Source organism: Nyctereutes procyonoides, unplaced genomic scaffold (genome assembly GCF_905146905.1).
Source record: "Nyctereutes procyonoides isolate TBG_1078 unplaced genomic scaffold, NYPRO_anot_genome, whole genome shotgun sequence".
Taxonomy (NCBI): domain Eukaryota; kingdom Metazoa; phylum Chordata; class Mammalia; order Carnivora; family Canidae; genus Nyctereutes; species Nyctereutes procyonoides.
The window spans coordinates 14,946,323-14,967,324 of record NW_026575134.1 but is presented as its reverse complement, the minus strand read 5'-3'; the positions used below and the strand labels follow the sequence as shown (position 1 = coordinate 14,967,324).

Sequence of the window (21,002 nt, the reverse complement as noted above, 5' to 3'; positions counted from 1 at the left end):
TATAGAATATTCTAATAGCAAATATTTTTTTCAAGTACAAGGACCATGTAACAACATAAACCATATGCTGGGCAAAAAACAAGTTTAAGGGATGCCTGCGTGGCTCAGTGGTTGAGCATCTGCCTTCAGCTCAGGTTGTGATCTCAAAGACCCAGGATCAAGTCCCACATCAGGTCCTTGCATGGAGCCTGCTTCTCTCCCTCTGCCTGTGTCTCTGCCACTCTGTGTCTTTCATGAATAAATAAAATCTTTAAAAAAAAAAGTTTAAACAGAAAAGATTCAAGTCATGGCATGTTCTCAGACCACAACAAAATTAAAAGAAAATTGAGTAAAAATATCACAAAATTGGGAAAATAATACACTTTAAAATAACCCATGAGATAAAGAAGAAATTATAAGAAAATTATTAAATATTTTACACTAAATGAAAATCTAACATCAGCATCTGTGAAATACTGCAAAGACATTAAAATGTAAGAGGAAAATTTAGAGCACCAAATGCCCATATCAGAAAAAAGATCTCAAATCAATAAGTTCTTTCCAGAAAAAAAAAAAAAAAGTTCTTTCCAGCTAAAACAAAAACAAAACAAAACAACCCCCCCAAAAAAAGTGTAACTCAAAGTAAGTAAAGAGGGATGCCTGGGGGGCTCAATGGTGAAGCATCTGTCTGCCTTCGGCTCAGGGCATGATCCCGGGATCCTTGTGGGGGACCCTGTTTCTCCCTCTGCCTATGTCTCTGCCTTTCTCTCTGTGTCTCTCATGAATAAATAAATAAAATCTTAAGAAAAACAAAAAACAAAATAAGCAGAAGAAAGAAAAGAATAAACATATAAGCTGTAATTAGTGAAAGCAGCAGCAGAAAAATAGAAATCTGTGAAACCAAAAGCTGGTTCTTTAAGAAAATGAAAATAATAAACTAGCTAAGTTGACCAGGGAAAAAAGAAAGAAAACACAAATTACCAACACAAGCGAGGTGACATCACTGCATATTTTATAGCTATTACAAGATAATAAAAGAATATTACAAACAATTTTATACGTATAAATATGAAAGCACAGATGAAATGGACAAATACCATGAAAAACACAACACACCCAAGCTCCAAACAAGAATTACATACCTAGGGGTGGTGGAAGGGGAGGAGGGCAGGGGGTGGGGGTGAATGGGTGACGGGCACCGAAGGGGGCACTTGACGGGATGAGCACTGGGTGTTATTCTGTATGTTGGTAAATTGAACACCAATAAAAAATAAATTTATTATAAAAAAAAGAATTACATACCTAAATAACTCTTTATCAGTTTGGGGTTTTATTTAATTATTTATTTATTTAAGTTTTTTTTTTTTTTTTTTAAATTCATGAGAGACAGAGACAGAGAGAGAGAAAGGCAGAGACACAGGCAGAGGGAGAATCAGGCTCCACCCACGCAAGGAGCCTGACGTGGGACTTGATCCCGGGTCCCCAGGATCACACCCTGGGCTGCAGGTGGCGCTAAACCGCTGCATCACCGGGGGCTGCCCAGTTTGGGTTTTTTTTTTTTAAAGATTTTATTCATTTGAGAGAGAGAGAGAGTGTGCGCGCGCACACACACACACACACACACACACACACACACACACACACACACACACGAGTGCCCACAAGCAGAGGGGAGGGACAGAGGGAGAGGGAGAAACAGACTGCCTGCTGAGCAGGGACTGCATCCTGGAACTCTGGAGATCATGACCTAAGCTGGAAGGCAAACACTTAACCATCTGAGCCACCCAGGCGCTCCTCTGTATCAGTTTTTTTTTTTTTTTAAATCAATTTGTAGTTAGAAATCTTCCCATAAAAAACAAATTGGTGAATAATATCAAACATTTACAGGAAAAATACTAACAATTCTACATACTTCCTGAAAACTGAAAAGGGGGAAACACTCCCAATCTCAATCTATGAAGCCAGCATTACTTTGATTCCAAAGCCTGGCAAAGACATTATAAGAAAGCTACAGACCAATTTTCCCCATGATGTAAATATAAAAATTCTCAACAAAATTTCATCAAATCTAATTAAACATATAAAAAGGATAATACTTCATGACCAGGCGGGTTTTATCCCAGGAATAAAAACTTAGAAACCATATGATTAGTTCAATAAACAGGAAAAACAAACAAATAAACCACATTTCCTGATATCCAACATGCATTCCAGATCAAAATTCTGGACAAAGTAGCAACAAGAGCATTTGTGAAAAACCTATAGACAGCCTTAGACTTAAACCCAAAGACTAAAAGAAGAGGGTGTTCATTCATAGAGGATGAAAAAAAAAATAGTTAATGTAATGGCTAACCCAATAAGGACCCAGATTATAAAAATAAAAAGAACTGGTAATAAAAGGTATTTCTTAAGGCAGTTAGATAAACATAGTAAGATACGGATTTTAGATAATATTATGGAATTATTTTCTTAGTTGTAACAATGACATTATGGCTGTATAATGAGAGTGCTTTTTCTTAGATAATCTGCTAATGATTTTTTGGAGTAAAAACTCATGATTTTTAGAACTTCCTTTTCAATAACTCGGTAAAAGAAAAAATGTTCCAAGGGGCACCTGGGGGCACAGTTGGTTAAGCATCTGCTTTGGGCTCAGGTCATGATCTCAGGGTTCTGGGATCAACCCCCACATTGGGGTCCCAGGATGGAGCCCCCCATCTGGCTCCCTGCTCAGCGGGGAGTCGGCTTCTACCTCTCCTTCTCCCAGTATCCCTGTTTATGCTCTGTGTGTCAAAAGAATAAATAAAATCTTTTAGAAAAAGAAAAATGCATATATGTATATAACAAAGCAAGTAAGAGAAAATCTCAGCTCAGGTCATGATCGTGAGATGGAGCCCTGAGTCAGGCTCTTGCTCAGTGCAGAGTCAGCTAAGGAGTCTTTCCCTCCCCCTTCACCCCTAGCTGTTCCTCTCCCTGATCCCACCCCCTAGGCGATCTCGGTCTCTCTTTCTTTCTCTCTCTCTCTCTAATAAAAAAATTAAATTAAAAAAACCTTTTAATTATAAATTAACTTGTGTTATCATACCAAATATTCTCTGTAACACTAATGAATGGGAGAGAGCTCTATAGGGAAACCCAGAGCAAAGGAAAATGCTCCATAAGAGGATTCCTATTTATCTGTGACCTAAAGAAGTAACAAGTTACTTGAACATAAAATATGATAAAACACAAACAATTTTTGCAGTGGAGCCACAGAGATTTAAGTAGAATCCATAGATTGAGAGACCTTCAATATACAAAATGTTAACAGAAAGTCCAACAAATAATTTTAAGCTCTCGCCTGCCAACTACTTACTTATTAGATTTGTGTTTTTAAAAGGATGCTGATTTCAATCAGCACTGGCACTCGCCAGCTATGTAGTAACACTGAGCAAATTATTGTTTCTCTGCATACCTGCCCCTACAGTCACCTGCTCAGAACCATACCTGGGCGCATATTCAGTGCCACTTAAGTGTTCACTGCTGCTCTGCCATTATCCAAATCCACTGTGACTAATGACAGATTAATGAGTCAGCAGACCAGGCTTCAGGGTACGGTCAACATCTAGTTAAGATGGTAAAACTGGCCCAATGGGTAATCTAACTTATTAACATAGTCCAATTAGTAAAAGGCTTGTGATACTCCAGATATGATGATGATTTATAGCTATCAAATGTCAAAAAGATACTTTTTTCTTTTTTTTAAGATTTTATTTATTTATTCATGAGAGATACACACAGAGAGAGCCAGAGACACTAGCAGAGGGAGAAGCAGGCTCCATGCAGGAAGCCCAATGTGGGACTCGATTCCAGGTCCCCAGGATCATAACCCAAACCAAAGGCAGGCGCTAAACTGTTGAGCCACCCAGGGATCCCCAACTTTTTTTTCTCTAAAGGTTTTTAATTCCAGTAGAGTTAACATACAGTGTTAGATTAGTTTCACGTGTACAATATAGCAATTCAACAATTCCATATACTCAGTGCACATCATGATAAGTGTACCTCTTTAATCCTCATCACCTTTTTATTAACCCCCCCCATTGGTAACCATCAGTTTGTTCTCTATAGTTAAGAGTGACGACGGCATCTTGGTTTCCATCGTGTTCTCAGGATCATGGGATCCCCCCTCTCTCTCCTTCTGCCCCTCTCCCCACTCACTCTAAGAAATAAAATCTTTTTTAAAAACTGTTTCTTGGTTTGTCTCTTTTTCCTCTGCCTATTTGTGTCTTAATTCCACATGAGTGAAATCATATGGTATATGTCTTTCTCTGCCTTATTTTGCTTTGCATTATACTCTCCAGCTCTATCCATGTTGTTGCAAATGACAAGATTACATTTTTTGTGGCCGCTTAATATTCCTGTGTGTGTGTGTTTCTTTGTGTGTGTGTGTGTGTGTGTGTGTGTGTGTGTGTGTGTTTCTTTGTGAATTCATCTATTGATGGACATTTGGGCTACTTCCATAGTTTGTCTATGGTAAATAAAAGTGGAATGGACACAGGCAGTGCATGTATCCATTTGAATTAGTATTTTTTGGGTAAATACTCAATAGTCCAAATACTAGATTGTAAGGTAGTACTATTTTAAACTTTTCGAGGAAACTACATGCTGTTTTCCACAGTGGCTACACCAGCTTACATTCCCACCAACACTGTAAGAAGGTTCCTTTATTCTCAACATCCTCAACACATGTTATTTGTTGTGTTTTTTATTTTAGCCATTCTGACAGGTGTGATATCTCATTGTGGTTTTGATTTGAATTGCCCTGATGATGAGTGATGTTGAGCATCTTTGTATGTGTCTGTTGGCCATCTCGATGTCTTTTTTGGGGGAAATGCCTGTTCATGTCTTCTGTACACTTTTAAATTAGATTATTTGGTTTTGGGGTGTTGAGTTGTATCAGTTCTTTAAATATTTTGGATACTAATCCTTCATCAGATATGTCATTTGAAAATATCTTCTCTCGTTCAGTGAGCTGCCTTTTAGTATTTATTGTTTCCTTCACTGTGCAGAAGTTTTTTTGTTTCAATGTATTCCCAATAGTTTATTTTTGCTTTTATTTCCCTTGCCTCAGGATGCATATCTAGAAAAACGCTGCTATGGCCAATGTCAGAAAAATTACTACATGTGCTCTCTTCTAGGATTTTTATGGTTTCAGTTTTCACATTTAGGTCTCTAATCCATTTTGAATTTATTTTTGTGTATGGTAGAAGAAAGTGGTCCAGTTCCATTCTTTTGCATGAAGCTGCCCAGTTTTCCCAACACCACTTGTTAGAGACTTTTTTCCATTGCATATTCTTTCCTTCTTTGATGAAAATTGACCATGTTATTGTGGGTTTATTCCTGGGTTTTCTATTCTTTTCCCTTGATCTATGTGTCTGTTTTTGTGCCAGTACCATACTATTTTGATTCCTACAGCTTTGTAATTTAACTTGGAAGTCTGGAATTGTGATACCTCGTTTTGTCTCTCTTTCAAGATGGCTTTGGCTATTCGGGATATGTTGTGGTTTTGTTTTGTTTTGTTTTGTTTTAAAGACATCTTATTTATTTATTCAACAGAGACAGAGAGAGAGGCAGACACATAGGCAGAGGGAGAAGCAGGTTTCGTCTGGGTAACCCGATGCAGGACTCAATTCTAGGACCCCAGGATGACAATTTGAGCCAAAGGTAGATGCTCAACCACTGAGCTACCCAAGTGCCCCGTTCTTTTGTGGTTCCATACAAATTTTAGGACTGCCTGTTCTAGTTCTGTGAAAAATGCTATTGGTATTTTCATAGAGATTGCATTAAATCTGTAGATTGTTTTGGGCAGTAGGGACATTCTAACAATAAATTTCTTCCAATCCATGAGCATAGAATGTCATTTCATTTCTTTGTGTCGTATTCAATTTCTCTTATTAATATTTTGTAGTTTTCAGAGTCCAAGTCATTTTCACCTGTTTGATTAAGTTTACTCCTAGGTATTTTATAATTTTTGATGCAATTGTAATTGGGATTGTTTTCTTAGTTTCTCTTTCTGCTGCTTCATTATGGGTATATAGAAATGCAACAGATTTCTGTATGTTGATTTTATATCATGCAACTTTACTGAACTCATTTACCAATTCTAGCAGTTTTTTGGTGGAATCTTTTGGGTTTTCTATATATCATAACATGTCATCTGCAAATAGTGAAAGTTTTACTTCTTCCTTACTGATTTGGATGCCTTTCCTTTCTTTTTGTTATCTGACTGCTGTGGCTAGGACTTCCAATACGAATAAAAGTGGTAAGAGTGGGGTTACCTGAGTGGCTCAGTGGGTTGAACATCAGATTCTTGTCTTTGGCTCAGATCGTGATCTCGGGGTTGTGAGGTTGAGCCCCATGTCAGGTTCTATGTTCAGCGAGAAGTCGGCTTCAAATTCTTTTCCTGTCCCTCTACCCCTCTCCCCTGCTGACTTCATGTGCACATGCTCTGTCTCAAATAAATAAAATCTTCAAAGAAAAAAAAAGTGGTAAGAATCAACTTCCTGACCTTAAGGGAAAAGCTCTCAGTTTTTCTCCATTGAGTATGAAGTTCACTGTTTTTCATATTATTTTATTATGAATGCTGAGGTATGTTTCCCATAAACCTACTTTGTTGAGAGTATTTATCATGAATGAATTTTGTATTTTGTCAAATGCTTTTTCTGCATCTACTGAAATGATCATATGCTTTTTATCTTCTCTTTTGATATAATTAATGTATCACATTGATTGAAGAAATTCATCTTTTTGTCTATCAATGGTTAAACATTAAAATATACTTATAAAACAATCAAGATTTTCAAAATTCAAGTTTTTGTCATTTCCCAAGAGATTAGAGTGTTGGCTTATCAAAGTCTTATAGAAACTGTGGCTTCTATCTTATTTATTTTTTATAAGATTTTGTTTATTTATTCATGAGAGACACACAGAGACAGAGGCACAGTCAGAGGGAGAAGCAGGTCCCATGCAGGGGGAGCCTGGTGTGGGACTCAATCTCGGGACTCCAGGATCACAACCTGAGCCAAAGGCAGATGCTCAACTGCTGAGCCACCCAGGTGTCCCTGTGGCTTCTATCTTGAGTGCTTCCTCTCCACCTGGTTGCCTTGTTGTGAGCAGCCCTGTAGAGAGTCGCATGTATCAAGTACTTGAAACCTCTAGCCAACAGCAGTAAATAACTGAGACCTGCCAACAACCTCAAAAATGATCAGGGAAGCAGATCCTTTAGGCCAGTCAAGCCTACAAATTACTGCAGCCTCAGCTTGACTGTAATGTCATGAGAGAACTTGGTCCCAAACCAACCAGATTTCTGCACATCTTCTGAATATAGACATTGATTGTCCTTGTTCCATACTATCTTTCAAAGGCTTCCAAAGTGAATAACCTTGGAAAACAGACATACTAATAACTCCCACTGGAGAAGAGGGCACAGTGATTTGCTGTCCAGTATGATAAATATCTCCCCTCGGGAACAAAGGTTAGGCAGGTTTGGCTGCATACCCATAAAAGATTAGAGTTTCCTAAGCTTGAAGTTCCTTAACTTTGATACAAAGCACAGCATGCAGAGAATCCACCTGGCCCTGCCTGCCTCCACAGGGCCCTTGTGGGATTTAGGGTCAGGGGTAACCAGAATGGACATGAACACATGCTGTTTGTGGCTCTGTGAGTCATCAAACCCTCCGTTTCTGACTCGAGTCTCAGGTCTTCTGCAAGCATCTATGAAACTGGCTGGCTAACTTACCAGCTTGTAGGAAGAATAAAATCTCAGAAATATCTTGGTTCATGATAGATTTATCTTTAGCACCACGAAAAAGCACTCTTGTTTAGAGTGACTAGTTTGTTTTCATCTTATGAAAACTGTCAGTCTCATAACCATTACATTTCCTTCCTCGCTTTGATGACTAAGAAACCCAGGGAAAAATTTACAACACTCTTAAACTGTACAGATATATATTAATAAATCTTTATGTATTTACCTTAATGTGACTATTCTTTTTTTTAAAAAAGATTTTATTTATTTATTCATAGAGATGCAGAGAGAGAGAGGCAGAGACACAGGCAGAAGGAGAAGGAGGCTCCATGCAAAGAGCCTGACGCGGGACTCGATCCAGGGTCTCCAGGATCACACCCTGGGCTGCAGGCGGCGCTAAATCGCCAAACCACCCGGGCTGCCCTAATTATTCTTTTCTATAATTTCCTCATCTATTTGTCTATTATATTCTATGAATTCTATGTGTAAAATATGTCTCAATTATGTAAAACGTTAGGATATGATTAATACCTACTTATCTTACAGGATATTAACATCTACTTATCTCAAACAAGGCCCTCCTGCTTGGAAGCATTTCCTGATTTTCCAGGCTGAGGAGAAGCTCCTGTCTTATACTTCCCTTATGTACCTCTCTAATGTCTCAGTATGTTCTGTTTCAAAGTACAATATTTTAATTATTCATTTTCTCATTTGTCATTCCCAGGAGATTTTACTTTAAAGATTTTATTTTTTTTAGGTAATCTTTACACCCAACGTGGGGCTCAAATTCAAAACCCCAAGATCCAGAGCTGCACGTTCCACAGACTGAGTGAGCCAGCCAGGTGCCCCTATTCCAGGAGATTTTAAACACTATGAGGAGAAAGACAGTATTCCTAGCACACAGTAACTAGATAGATCACAACAGGCAAATCAATAAAAACATGAGAGAAAAAGCAGAAAACACAGGAGACACAGATGCGAGCGAGGCCGGTTCTCTGTTCCTTGGTATGGTGTCAGAGAGAAACTCAGAAGGCTTTACCAGATTAAAATGTGGGTTTACATTAAATTCTGAGTTAATATTACCCTATAACAGAAAAACAGAGGAAGGCCCAGAAGGAAAAAGAGATAGCAAAAGGTAAATTACAACAGCAGGAAGGCATGTTTAAAATAAAATTTGAGGCTAAGAAGAAAACAAGAGAAGCATGTTGGGATCAGATTGTGAAGAGCCTTGAGAGTTGGTCATGTTTAGACTTTCATTATTAATGAAACAATGAGGTTAAGGCTGTATTGAGATCTTATGATTTTTACAGCTTTTATACCTTATTTCTCCTTACTTGCTTTGTGGGCAAAGGAAGAGTAAATAGAAATTATTTGAAATTCTTAAAGGACATTCTCTCCCCCTCCCTCTCCCCTCTTAGCACGGGCTTTACTTTTTTAAGTAGAGATTACTTAAAAATAAAATCTTAAAAAAAGGTTTTAAAAAGGAATGACAGTGGGCATCCCTGGGTGGCTCATTTGGCACCTGCCTTAGGCCCAGGGTGTGATCCCAGGGTCCTGGGATTGAGTCCCTGCAGGGAGTCTGCTTCTCCCTCTGCCTGTGTCTCTGCCTCTCCCTCTGTGTCTCTCATGAATAAATAAATAAAATCTTTAAAAAAAAAAAAAAAAAAAGGAATCAGCCCACAGTGGACATGCAATCCACACGTGTGGCAAGGCAGACTCTAAAAGTCTAATCCCTACATTCTATAGTCTAGAACATCCCTGAATCACTTCTTAATCCAGCAAGAATGGTTTAGAACACAGTATTCTATCAATGTACCTTGGAGGTAGGTAGTCTTTAAAATGCAGCGGAATTATCATCAGATAATAAATGGTCAATGGCTGTCTTGATCAAGAGCCTAAGTACAGAGAGATTCACTTGATTCTGTAATTTAGGTCACAAGGTTTTTGTTTGTTTTTTTTTTTCTCATAACTACACATACAGCTAAGTGTGCAATTTCACTGAAAATATATTGTATATACTAACTACCTACAAATCTCAGAATTTGCAGCTCAAGAGAGCTCACAGACACATTTTCTATCTGTTTCCTATCGCTTCTTAAATACACAGTGTCAGGCACAACCATTTATCTCTTCAAGTACCTTTGACAGGAGAATCTAAATCATTGCTCTAGTGAATACGTTGTTATAAAATTTATACTTAAATTGAAAAATACAGTCAACAGAAACTAAACATCGATACTTTAAAGTCCATTTGAGTATCTAGTTGATACACCTACTTAATAGTATGCTGTAAGATAAACACTCCAGAGGACTGGAAGAGGTGTAATTTTTCAAGTATAATTTTGTCATTTAATGAAATCAATCTTTATGTCTATCCCTCTGCATTAATTTTGGTTGTTTGTGTTGTTTTTTTTTAACAGATTTCTCAAAGAACAATATTCCCTTGAGACTTGCATGCGCCTAACAATTTACATGGGACCTTTATAAGTGAAGGTCAATTTGACTGGATAACAAAATATGTGGCTCAGAATTTCTTTCCTTGGGATCCCTGGGTGGCACAGTGGTTTGGCACCTGCCTTTGGCCCAGGGCGCGATCCTGGAGACTCGGGATCGAATCCCATGTCGGGCTCCCGGTGCACGGGACCTGCTTCTCCCTCTGCCTGTGTCTCTGCCTCTCTCTCTCTCTCTCTCTCTGTGTGTGTGACTATCATAAATAAATAAAAATTAAAAAAAAAAGAATTTCTTTCCTTGAGTATGTCAAACGCATTACTCTATTGTCTTCTGGCCTACAACGCTGATGTACAAAACTCTGATACCAATCTGATTTTCCCCCAACAAGACATATGGTCTTTCTGCCTAAACATTTTATCACTATATCAAGCAGGTTAAGGCTGCAGTGTTCATTGGGATTTTCTGATTTTTATAGCTTTTATATTTTATTTCTTGTTCTTAGCCTTCCCCTTACTTGCTTTGTGGGCAAAGAAAGAGTAAAAAGGTATTATTTTAAATTCTGAAAGGGTGTTCTCTTGCCTTTTAGTAAACATGGGCTTTAGTGCAAGAACTTGGACATTATTCACATGTACTCAAAGATTCAGGCCTCATTTTTTGGTTCTCAATTATGTTCTGGATAAGATCAAATACAATATATTAAAATATAAACTGGGGAAACAATTGATCTGGGAATAGGAAAGTCTTAGTTGGGTAAAAGCAGAATTCAAAAATCAAAAGACAAGCAAAAAATAGATTTTTCTTTTTTTAGTAAATAAGAAACTTTTAAAGTAAGAGAATCCTGAAAGCAGTTCTCTATTTAAAACCAAAGGCCATTATTATATACACTCAGATACCAATACATAACTGAGAGATTACATTTCTTCAGGAAGTCAAGGCCCATTGTTATTTCTGGCTCCTAGGAACCATAAGAGAGCAAGTATATACTGAAGTGCACAGCAATGTCTGACTCAACCACACAACTGCAGGCGTCTTCCCAAGCAGATGTTACATCTCTTATAAAAAATGAAGAAGAATACATTGTGAATAATCCCAATTCTCAACTATTCTCAAGAAAATTTTAAGGTGGTGGGGGGGTGGGTGGAGGGTGGAATCCCTGGGTGGCTCAGTGTTTGCATCTGTCTTCAGCCCAGGGTGTGATCTTGGAGTCCCATAATTGAGTCCTGCATCAGGTTCCCTGCATAGAGCCTGCTTCTCCCTCTGCCTCTGTCTCTGCCTCTCTCTCTCTCTCTGTCTCTCATAAATAAATAAATAAATAATAAATAAATAAATAAATAAATAAATACAAATAAATAAATACATAAATAAATAAATACATAAATACATAAATAAAGTCTTTTTTTAAAAATGGGGAAAAGAACATAGGTCATGGATTCAAAGGGCTACAAACATAGGAAGTAAAAAGTCTTAACACATATATTGAAAATAGAACTTACTTTTGAGCCTCAATCTAAAGCCTCATCTAGTTTTATAATCCAAAAGCAATTAGTGATTTATAGTTTAATCATCATAAGAAAGCCTAACTCATCCACCAACTTGTGCATACTCCTACATGAAGCAACCAACACAGCAATTTAGATATAGTTAGTGGACTTTAGGCTTAGGACTTATAATCTATGCCAGACAAAAAAAGCATTAAATGAATTTATGCTCTAGGAAAAGCAGTTAAATGATTACACCAAAAAGTAAATCTAGCTAAACATACAGGGAGTCTGCAATGTCCCTTCATTAAGTTCTTGTGACAAATCATATTCTCCAAAACATGACGCAACAGTATCTTCCAAAGCACTTGCTCTTCTAGAACCCTGATGTTCTATCATCAAGAAATGGACTCTACTTCCCTATAGATCTGACTGGCTCCTGAAAGACTTCTAGTCAAAAAGAATGCAGCACAAGTGACTGCGTGATTTCTGAAGCTAGGTTGAAAGGCAATGCAGCTCTCACTTTGAAAGGTGGAGGTCTGCTTCTGGAACTCTGAGTCACTAGGTAAGAAGTCTGACTACTCTGAGGTTGCCATGCTATGAGGAAACCAAGCCACATGGAGGTGTTCCAGTTGGCAGTTCCAGTCTTCCAATTCTCCTGTCCCGGGGCCAGATATGTGACTAAATAAGCTTCCGGATGATTCCAGGCCTCAGCCTATTAAGACACTGCAAGCCTTTGAGATGTCTCAGCTGAAGCCACAGACATCATGAGGCAGAGGCAAACCATCCTAGCTTTGACCTTTCTAAATTCTGGATCCATAAAATCATAAGCAAAATTAAAAGTTGGCCTAAGGCTGCTAAGTTCTGGAATAATTTTTATCCAACAATAATAACCAGACAGTCTTTGTTCTGCTCCCCACAACACCTATATAAAACCTCCTCTATTCTGCAAGAAAGATGTGACCCCTATCTTTCCGAGACTACTACTATCTCCAAAAATCACTCATTTGATTCTTTCTTTGCCAGCCCTGTCAGCTCTCTCCAGATTTTTTCTCTTCTGCCTAGAAATATGGTCAGGGTATCCTGTCTTAAAGTCAACTTTCCCTTGTTCATATCTAACTGAACCTCACCCCCAACAAGCTAAAATGTTCTCTTCATTAACTGCTAAATTTTACAAACAATCTGCTATGAGTGCTCCAGTATACCTGTTCACCTCCAAGACCTATCACTGGCCCCAATCGATGGGATCTCTAGGGCCACTCCCTGCAGGTAGTTCACTGGCCTTGTCTTAGCCTTCATCTCCCTAAGTCTCTGGCTTACCTGAATACTGCTATTTTTTTTTAAGAATTTATTTTTTTATTCATGAGAAAGACAGAGACAGAGAGAGGCAGAGACACAAGCAGAGGGAGAAGCAGGCTCTATGCAGGAAGCCTGATGCAGAACTCGATGCCGGGTCTCCAGGAGCATGCCATGGGCTGAAGGCAGGGGCTAAACCGCTGAGCCACCCAGGGATCCCCTGAATACTGCTATAATTAAATCCTTCCTTCTTGAAAACTCTTCCTTTTATGGCTTAGACGTAACAGTCACGGAGAGAACTTTTCCATCTCACTATATTACTAATAGAGGAAAAAATTACTATTCCTCCAGAAGTCTGATGAGAGATTCAAGTTTAAAGGCTCACCAAAAAAAAAAAAAAAAAAAAAAGGCTCACAGTGAATATGAGTGGTGCAGTGAAAAGAGCTTAGTAGCCTGAAAGGATCAATGAAAGTTGCAGAAGTAGGTAGAATGATTTTAATTAGTATATAAAGGGACAAAAGAGTAAAGCATAATCAAAATATGATAAAATTATAGTCAACTGAAACTTCTTTAAAAAAATAAACACTTTAAAAAGAAAAGAAAAATAGTCTAGCAATTCCTCATGATATTTAAATATGGAGTTACAATAGGACCTAAAAACAATTCCACTCCTAGGTATACCCAAGAAAATGGAAACATGCCCACTCAAAAACTTATACACACACACACACAAAGTATACACATACACGCACTCCCATGCACACACTAGCATATTCTTAATAGCCAAAACAGAAACAATGAAATGTACATCAATTCATAAATGGACAAAATGTAATGTAGCTGGAATACAGAATATTATAGTATAAAAAGGTATAAAATAATAATATATGCTACAAAACAGATTAAAGTTAAAAAGATACCAAGTACACCAACCACAAAAGGCTACATGCTGTAGGATTCTGAAAGTAGATTTAGTGGTTGCCAAGGACTGGGATAATGGAGACGAGGAGTGACTGCTAATGAACATATTTCTTTTTTGGGGTGATGAAAAACATTCTGGAAGTAGACAGTGCTAATAGTCGCCCCATTTGTAAATATACTGAAAACCAATGAAAAGTAGCCTCTAAGGTGGTAAATTTTACATTAAGTATTATCCCCCCCTTTCCAGCAGTTTCAATGAGCCACGGTCAACTGCAGTGTGCAGGGGATCAGATCCTCTTTCTGACATATCACCAGAAGATCGTCAGTAGCCTAACACTAGGAAACAAGGCCTACATCATTCCCCTCACTTCATCGATTCGAGCAGGCATTTTTATCATCTCATTTTACCCCAAGAACAAAACAAGAAAATATTTTGAGAGAGAGAGAGAGAGAGAGAGAACGTAACTTTTATTACAGCATATCGTAATTGTTCTATTACTGTTGTTGTTAATCCCTTTACCTGGTTTGTTTGTTTATTTATTTATTTATTTTACCTGATTTATTTATAACAGAGTTTATTACAAGCGCATATATATAGGAAAAAACATGTATATATAGGGTTTGGTAACTACGTGCAGCTACAGGCATTCTTGGGGGTCTGGCAACTCAAAAACCCTAGTGGACGGCAGCCCGGGTAGCTCAGAAGTTTAGCGCCGCCTTCAGCCCAGGGCATGATCCTAGAGACCAGGGATGGAGTCCCGTGTTGGGCTCCCTGCATGGAGCCTACTTCTCCCTCTCTGTCTCTGTTTCTCATGAATAAATAAATAAAATCTTAAAATAAAAAAAAAAAACCTAGTAGATTGGGGGGGGTGTATTGTATTCAGTACAGATAATTGTATGAGAAAAAGAAACTCATCAAGTTTTCAAGTACTAATAGTACAAAGTAAAAAAAGGAGAAAAAAATCTAAAACTCCTTTACTTCTTTTCAATCTTTTCAATTCTAGGTTGAAACAGGATCTAGTACAGATAAATACGAAAATCATTCTACCAGAATATCAGTGCTAAGAAGGAGAGGGATCAGAATAAGGAATTCTTAAGAATACAGTTCCTTTTTATACTAGCCTCAAGAGGGAAATCAAAAATATAGGCAACTCTATTATAAACTTCAAAGTTGCTAATAAGAGACTAGATTGTAATGGTTCCCACTACAAAAAGGAAATGATAATTATGTGACATGATAGAAGCGGTATCTAACACTAATGTGGTAATCAGAGTACAATATGTAAATGTATCAAATCAACACCCGAACTTACACAATGTACATCTTACATTTACATAATGTTATAGGTCAATTGTATCTTAGTAAAAATACATTTTTAAAAAGAGAGAAAATATATTATTCCAAAACTTGTCTTAACACCGGGTTATTAGGTTCTATTTGTAAATGTTTTAAATATTTTAATTTAGATCCCAAATAAGAATCAAACATGCCTGGGGCCCACCAAGATAAATAGTAGACAGCCCTGAAGAGCCAGAGTACAAGAAATGATGCATAAGAGTTTCAGTTTTTGGCCAAAGAAGGAAGGTAAAGGAAATTATGTTCCAGGGAGTTGGTAAGGGGACTGGGAGAGGATGAGACAGAGAAGTGGGCCATCACACTGCGGACTCTTTCTAAAAACAGACTCCTGGGCCCAGTGGTGTAGGCTGGCAGAGAGGACTATGGGATGGTTTCAGGAACCATTCCCAGAAAGAGCACAGGGAGGTGTGGCGATACAGCAAAACAGGCTGACCCCTGCTGAACGAAGTGGACACAGGAGGCATTTGGGCAGGGCCCTGTCACTGCAGCTATCCCACCCAGTCTGGTCTGGCACTGAGCACAGCGGGGCAGCCCCAGCAGCTTGGCCAACAGCAACCTGACTGAGCAGGGAGGAGGTCCTTGACAGACATCACATGGTGGCTCTGGCCCAGATGTCATGTCACACGCCTCTGGGGACAGGAAGACGCAAAAGGGCCAATTATGAAGGGGGCTAACAGGTAGGGACAGAACCACTGACATTTAGAATTCAATTAAGACTCCTCTATACCCCCAAATTGGAAATTTCCAGTTACACAACTGAATATGTGCAGGACCTTTTCATGGACACAAAGAGAACTGCTGAGTGCTCAGTTCCTTGATCTGCTCCATGTCAAGTGGAATCCCAATCTCTGGCTGTTCTCCTACCCCCTTGACTGCTCTGTTTCTTTCAACTTGTTCTTTCTCCTCCTGTATTCCACTGGATCTCCCAAAGGTCTGTCAGTGAATAGTACCTTTGTATCTTTTTTATTCATTTAACATATCTTAACATGACTTGTTTTCCTATCAAATCTGTAGTACTTGTGTAAGGTTTGGGAATAGTCTATAAGAGCACCTCCACTTCTCCTAGAACTGCAGAGCTGAGCAGTCGCACTGATACCAACTATAAGTCTGCAGGTTCCCAACACCAAGCTTAGCTGCAACAGTTAATAATCTGTAGGAAGAACTCACAGAACTCCCCGGCGGCTATTGATACTCATGATTACATTTCATCACAAACATAAGGGCCACAGATTAAAATCAATCAAGGGAAAAGACATATGAGGCAGGACCTAGGAGGGTCCCAAGTGCAGAGCATCCAGGTGTCCTCTTCCAGTGGAGTTAAATCAAGAGTCAGATGTTTAATCAACTGAGCCACCAAGGTGTCCTGGGCAGTGTTAAATTCTTTACTACACCATTTGCTAGCCACTCTTCTGAGCCCCAGATTCCTATTTCTAGCTGTCTTCTTGATATCTACACTAGTTTCTTTAAGGTAAAATGAATAAAGTCAAACTCCTCAAAATTTCCCCAGACCATGATTTCATTGTTGCTGTTAAAAGTGCCAAATCCACTTCTTTCCAATAAGGAATTGAGGCAGTTTATAAAACCATAATACAAGATACAAAATTAGAAGGAAATTGGGGCAAAGAAAAAAATAGTCCAGAAACAAAATAAAATAGAATAATGCTGCAGTGAAGTTAGGACACAGAATGCAATGCTGGAAATTCTCGCTCACGTGTTACAGGAGGGTTGCACATTTGGCTCTGAGTTTTTTAGTAGCCAAATAATGTCCTAAACAAAGAAAAAATGGCAAGCAGATTCAAAATTCAGAGTCCTTAAAAAAAAAAAAAAGGATGCCCAGAATGCACTGCTCTTCTTCTAGTCGCCCCACAGTTCAAGAGTTGGAAGATTCTCATCACTGTCATCTACATTCAGTCATTTGTCAAATGATTAAGACGCTTCCTCCATGGTGCTGCTAGCTTTTCTGACTTCTCCTTTATATATATGTATCTTTTCTCTCTGACCATTCAAGATTCACAAATTATTCTGTCTTAAATAAAGCCACTCCTTGCTCAAAATCTATAATGGTTCCTCATAGCTAAGTTTTCCTTTTTTAAACATTTCTTTTTTTTTTCTATTTACAAAGAAATATATGCTTAGTACAGAAAACCAAGAAAAATAAGACCAAGAGGTAAAACACACACACACAATCCTATAATCCATACATAAGTAGGTACGGCAACTATTTTTAAAAGTTGAAGTAAAATTTACATAAGATGGAAGTAAAAAATCTTATGTACACAATTCCCTGATATTTGAAAAATGGATACACCCTAGTCAATATGAAGAATATTACTCTAAAACCTCACTAAACTTCCCATGTTCCCTCTCCTAATTATGTTTTTTGTAAGCTATGTATGTAAATCAATATTTTCTCCTAGTCTGAGCCTGTTCATTCCACTTTTAAAAGTTCCTTTTAATCTGCAAATATTTTATTTTGATGAAATCAAATTATTTTTTATTTTGTAGTTAATATGTCTTGCATGTTCTCTGAGACATCTTCCCTCACTGCAAGGTTGTGAAGATATCCTCCTACTTTTTTTCTTTTTATAAAGCTTTATACTTTTAGCTCTACATTTAAATCTATGATCCATCACAACCTGTAAAGATAGCTAAAAAAATATCTACACATTTGGGCACCTGGGTGGCTCAGTTGGTTAAGCATCTGCCTTTGGCTCAGGTCATGACCTTGGGATCCTGGGACCAAGCCCCATGTTCTTGGTCTCCCCGCACAATGAGGAGTCTGATTCTCCCTCTGCCCCTTCCCCCTGCTCATGCGTATGCACTTTCTCTCTTTCTCTCTCAAATAAATATTTTAAAAATATCTACACACTTATTTGATGATCAGAAACAATCAGAGACGTCTACTCTTACCACTTCTACTCAACTTTATGCACAGAGCAAGAAAAATAAAATGCATAAAGAATGTGAAGAAAACAAGTATCTGCAGTGAAATGATAAATGACCTGTGCGCAGAGTATCTTAAGAAATCTACATACACACACATGAACTATTCTGTGTTTCTTCAAGATTTTTTTCCCAACATATGTTAGAAGCTGGCGTTTTAAATTACTTCATGAAAAAATAAATAAATAAATAAATAAATAAATAATAAATTACTTCACATACAAATTTCTTATCCTGATCTTTATCCTCTACGTGATGCTCCCAAACTCCTCTTCAACCTAATCTATGCATCAGCTTTTAGCATGCCATGGGCTAGGAAAAGCAGGGAGGGCACTTAGCGCTTCCCAGAAATGCATGTCCCAGCCTCCAGGACTGAGTCAGAGAAGAATCCTGCGCCATCAATAAAGTCTTCCTCCCCACCCACCCCCGCCTTATAGTTAATTAACCACACAATAAAGGTGAAAAAGGCTATTTAAGTAGTTTCTTGATCTGGTCTCTTCAGTCACTACTCAGCCAGATTATTCTATTAAGTGCCAGGGACAGGTTGGGAAGGCAAGACCAGTGAAGGCTCTGGCACTAACTAGCTTATATTTATTCTAGTGGCAAAGTTCTGAGCCTACAAACTCCTAGAGAATGGAGGCTGGTTTCTCACTCACCTGTATAATCTCTGTAGTAAAACACAATACTTTATACATAGTAAACCTCAGAGAATTGAACTGTCATGCTAACTAAAGTTTAGTGATTATACCCTCACCAGCATTTCACAATACCATTGGGCCTATCAGGTGTCAGAATCTCCTCAGTCCCCATGAAAGAAATGCAATGAAGCCGCCTGCAATTAATTCAGAAGTATCTATTAGTTTGTTCATAGAGATAAGCAATTTCTTATAAGGCTTCAGGTAAGCCAAATTGAGCCAACAAATTTTAAAAATATATTCAACCAGGGTAAGATTAAGTATGTACACAAAATTAGTGGTTTTAAGGAAAATAACTGTGAATGAATAAAGATGATCTTTTTTATATTAAAGAAAGGATGGGCAGCCTGGGTGGCTCGGCGGTTTAGCGCTGCCTTCAGCCCAGGGCCTGATCCTGGAGACCCGGGATCGAGTCCCACGTCGGGCTCCCTGCATGGAGCCTCCTTCTCCCTCTGCCTGTGTCTCTGCCTCTCTCTCTCTCTCTCTCTCTCTCTCTCTCTCTCTGTCTCTCATGAATAAATAAATTTTAAAAAAAATCTTTAAAAAAAGGAAAAAAAAACAAATTAAAGACTACACTTCGATAAAATACAAGCTGTAAGACATTGGTTTCTAAGGCAGTCCTATGTAAGGTATAGTGCTTTCTTATTTTAAGAAAAGCTGAAGCTATAAATGTTCTAAGTCCTAGATTGTAGGGAGAGACAAGGCCAATGAAAACATATAACCACTAATCACCGACTTTACATTCTGAGCATTATTCATAGATGGAAAGGCAATTTGTGTGTAAGAAAGTCATTGGATATTTTTCTAGTGTGTGAATATTTATACTGTTTATCCTATGTTTTGAAGAAGATATTGCTAAGTTTCATAAGAAAAAAATGGATGCCACTCAAATGGATAACAAATAAGACCTTCAGAGCATGACGGATAATTTTAAGAAGATCCAGGAAGAAATGAAAGATCTAGATTCTGACTTGTGTCCACCTCCTCACTCTGGACATGCCTTCCAAAACACACAGCAAACATCAGTGCCATACGGCCCTTAGTTGTAGAGCTTAACACTAGAGGCAATTCCTTTATCCAACAACAACAAAAAATTTGTTGCACTGTAGAGAGTACAAATGCAGTGGGGTTCAAAAATAGATAGCCCCTGAGTACAGGGAATCTCCCAGACTGAGGAGAAGCAGATCACAAATGAACACAAAAATAAATGTATAATTACACACCATGGTGACTACTGGGGGATGGGGGAGCTTTGATAAGAGACTACTGGGAGGTACAGAGCTTGGAAGGGCCTAATGAAGATGTAATTAATGGTTCAAAGAAGGCCGTTCTGAGGAAATGACACACGCTTACCAAGTCAGACCACAAAAGTGTTGAAATCAATATTTCCAGAAATAACACACACGATAAAATTGCACAAGGCGCCACCTTATTGAAGCGTGATCTAAGGGAGCCAAAAAGAAAGCAACTCCAAGGAGGCAGTCAATGCAGGCAGGATGGTACAACAAAACAATGTTCCTACCGTCACCACTAACCTAGTCCTTGTAGCAAATATGTGATGGACAGAAAAATGTTTACCCAAAAGGTAGTTCAAAGCAGCTAATTCCCCTTCCACAGTGCTTCAGCCACCCAGTATGCAGTGAACGAGGCCACTGCTCAGGGCTAGCTTTGGAGCTTCAGATGCAAGGCACGTACCTTAGCCGAGCCTGATGAGGTTCTGAAATACTTGGGTGAGTCCGGGTCTTACTCGCTGGCGTCCCAACTCAAGATTTACAGTCCAGCTCAGGAACGTCCACCAGGCGCCCCTGGCCATTCTGAGGCAGGTGGTAGAGCCACGCTCTGAAAACCCTCCCTGCACCACAATGTCCCCACAGGAGGAGGTTCTACTCTAGCGAAGTGGCTTTATGCTCAAACTCACAAAGCGTGCACGTATTGCGCAAGGGCCTCCCGGAAGTGTCTGTTCATTGGCTCACCCTGTGCCCGACCCTTGTTATCTCCTGGGCTTGGAAGTAGGAATCTGAACAAACTGCCCAGCCTGCTGCTACAGGCCTGACCCGAGACAACTGATCAGAGGTGACCCTGAAACGAGACAGGAAGAG

At 38.7% G+C, this 21,002-nt stretch overlaps 1 protein-coding gene across 6 annotated transcripts in view; it reads right to left on the bottom strand.

Annotated features, from left to right (window-relative positions):
- Nucleotides 1-21,002, bottom strand: part of SRPK2 (SRSF protein kinase 2) — a 239,137-nt gene that overhangs the window by 47,037 nt on the left and 171,098 nt on the right. The window contains exon 1 of one of the 6 annotated variants that reach the window (XM_055301178.1): nt 20,599-20,749. The exons of the other annotated variants lie outside the window; for them this stretch is intronic. The gene's annotated coding sequence lies outside the window, so the exon portion shown is untranslated. Of the gene's footprint in view, nt 1-20,598; nt 20,750-21,002 lie in introns of those variants that run through there. 6 annotated transcript variants of the gene reach the window in all.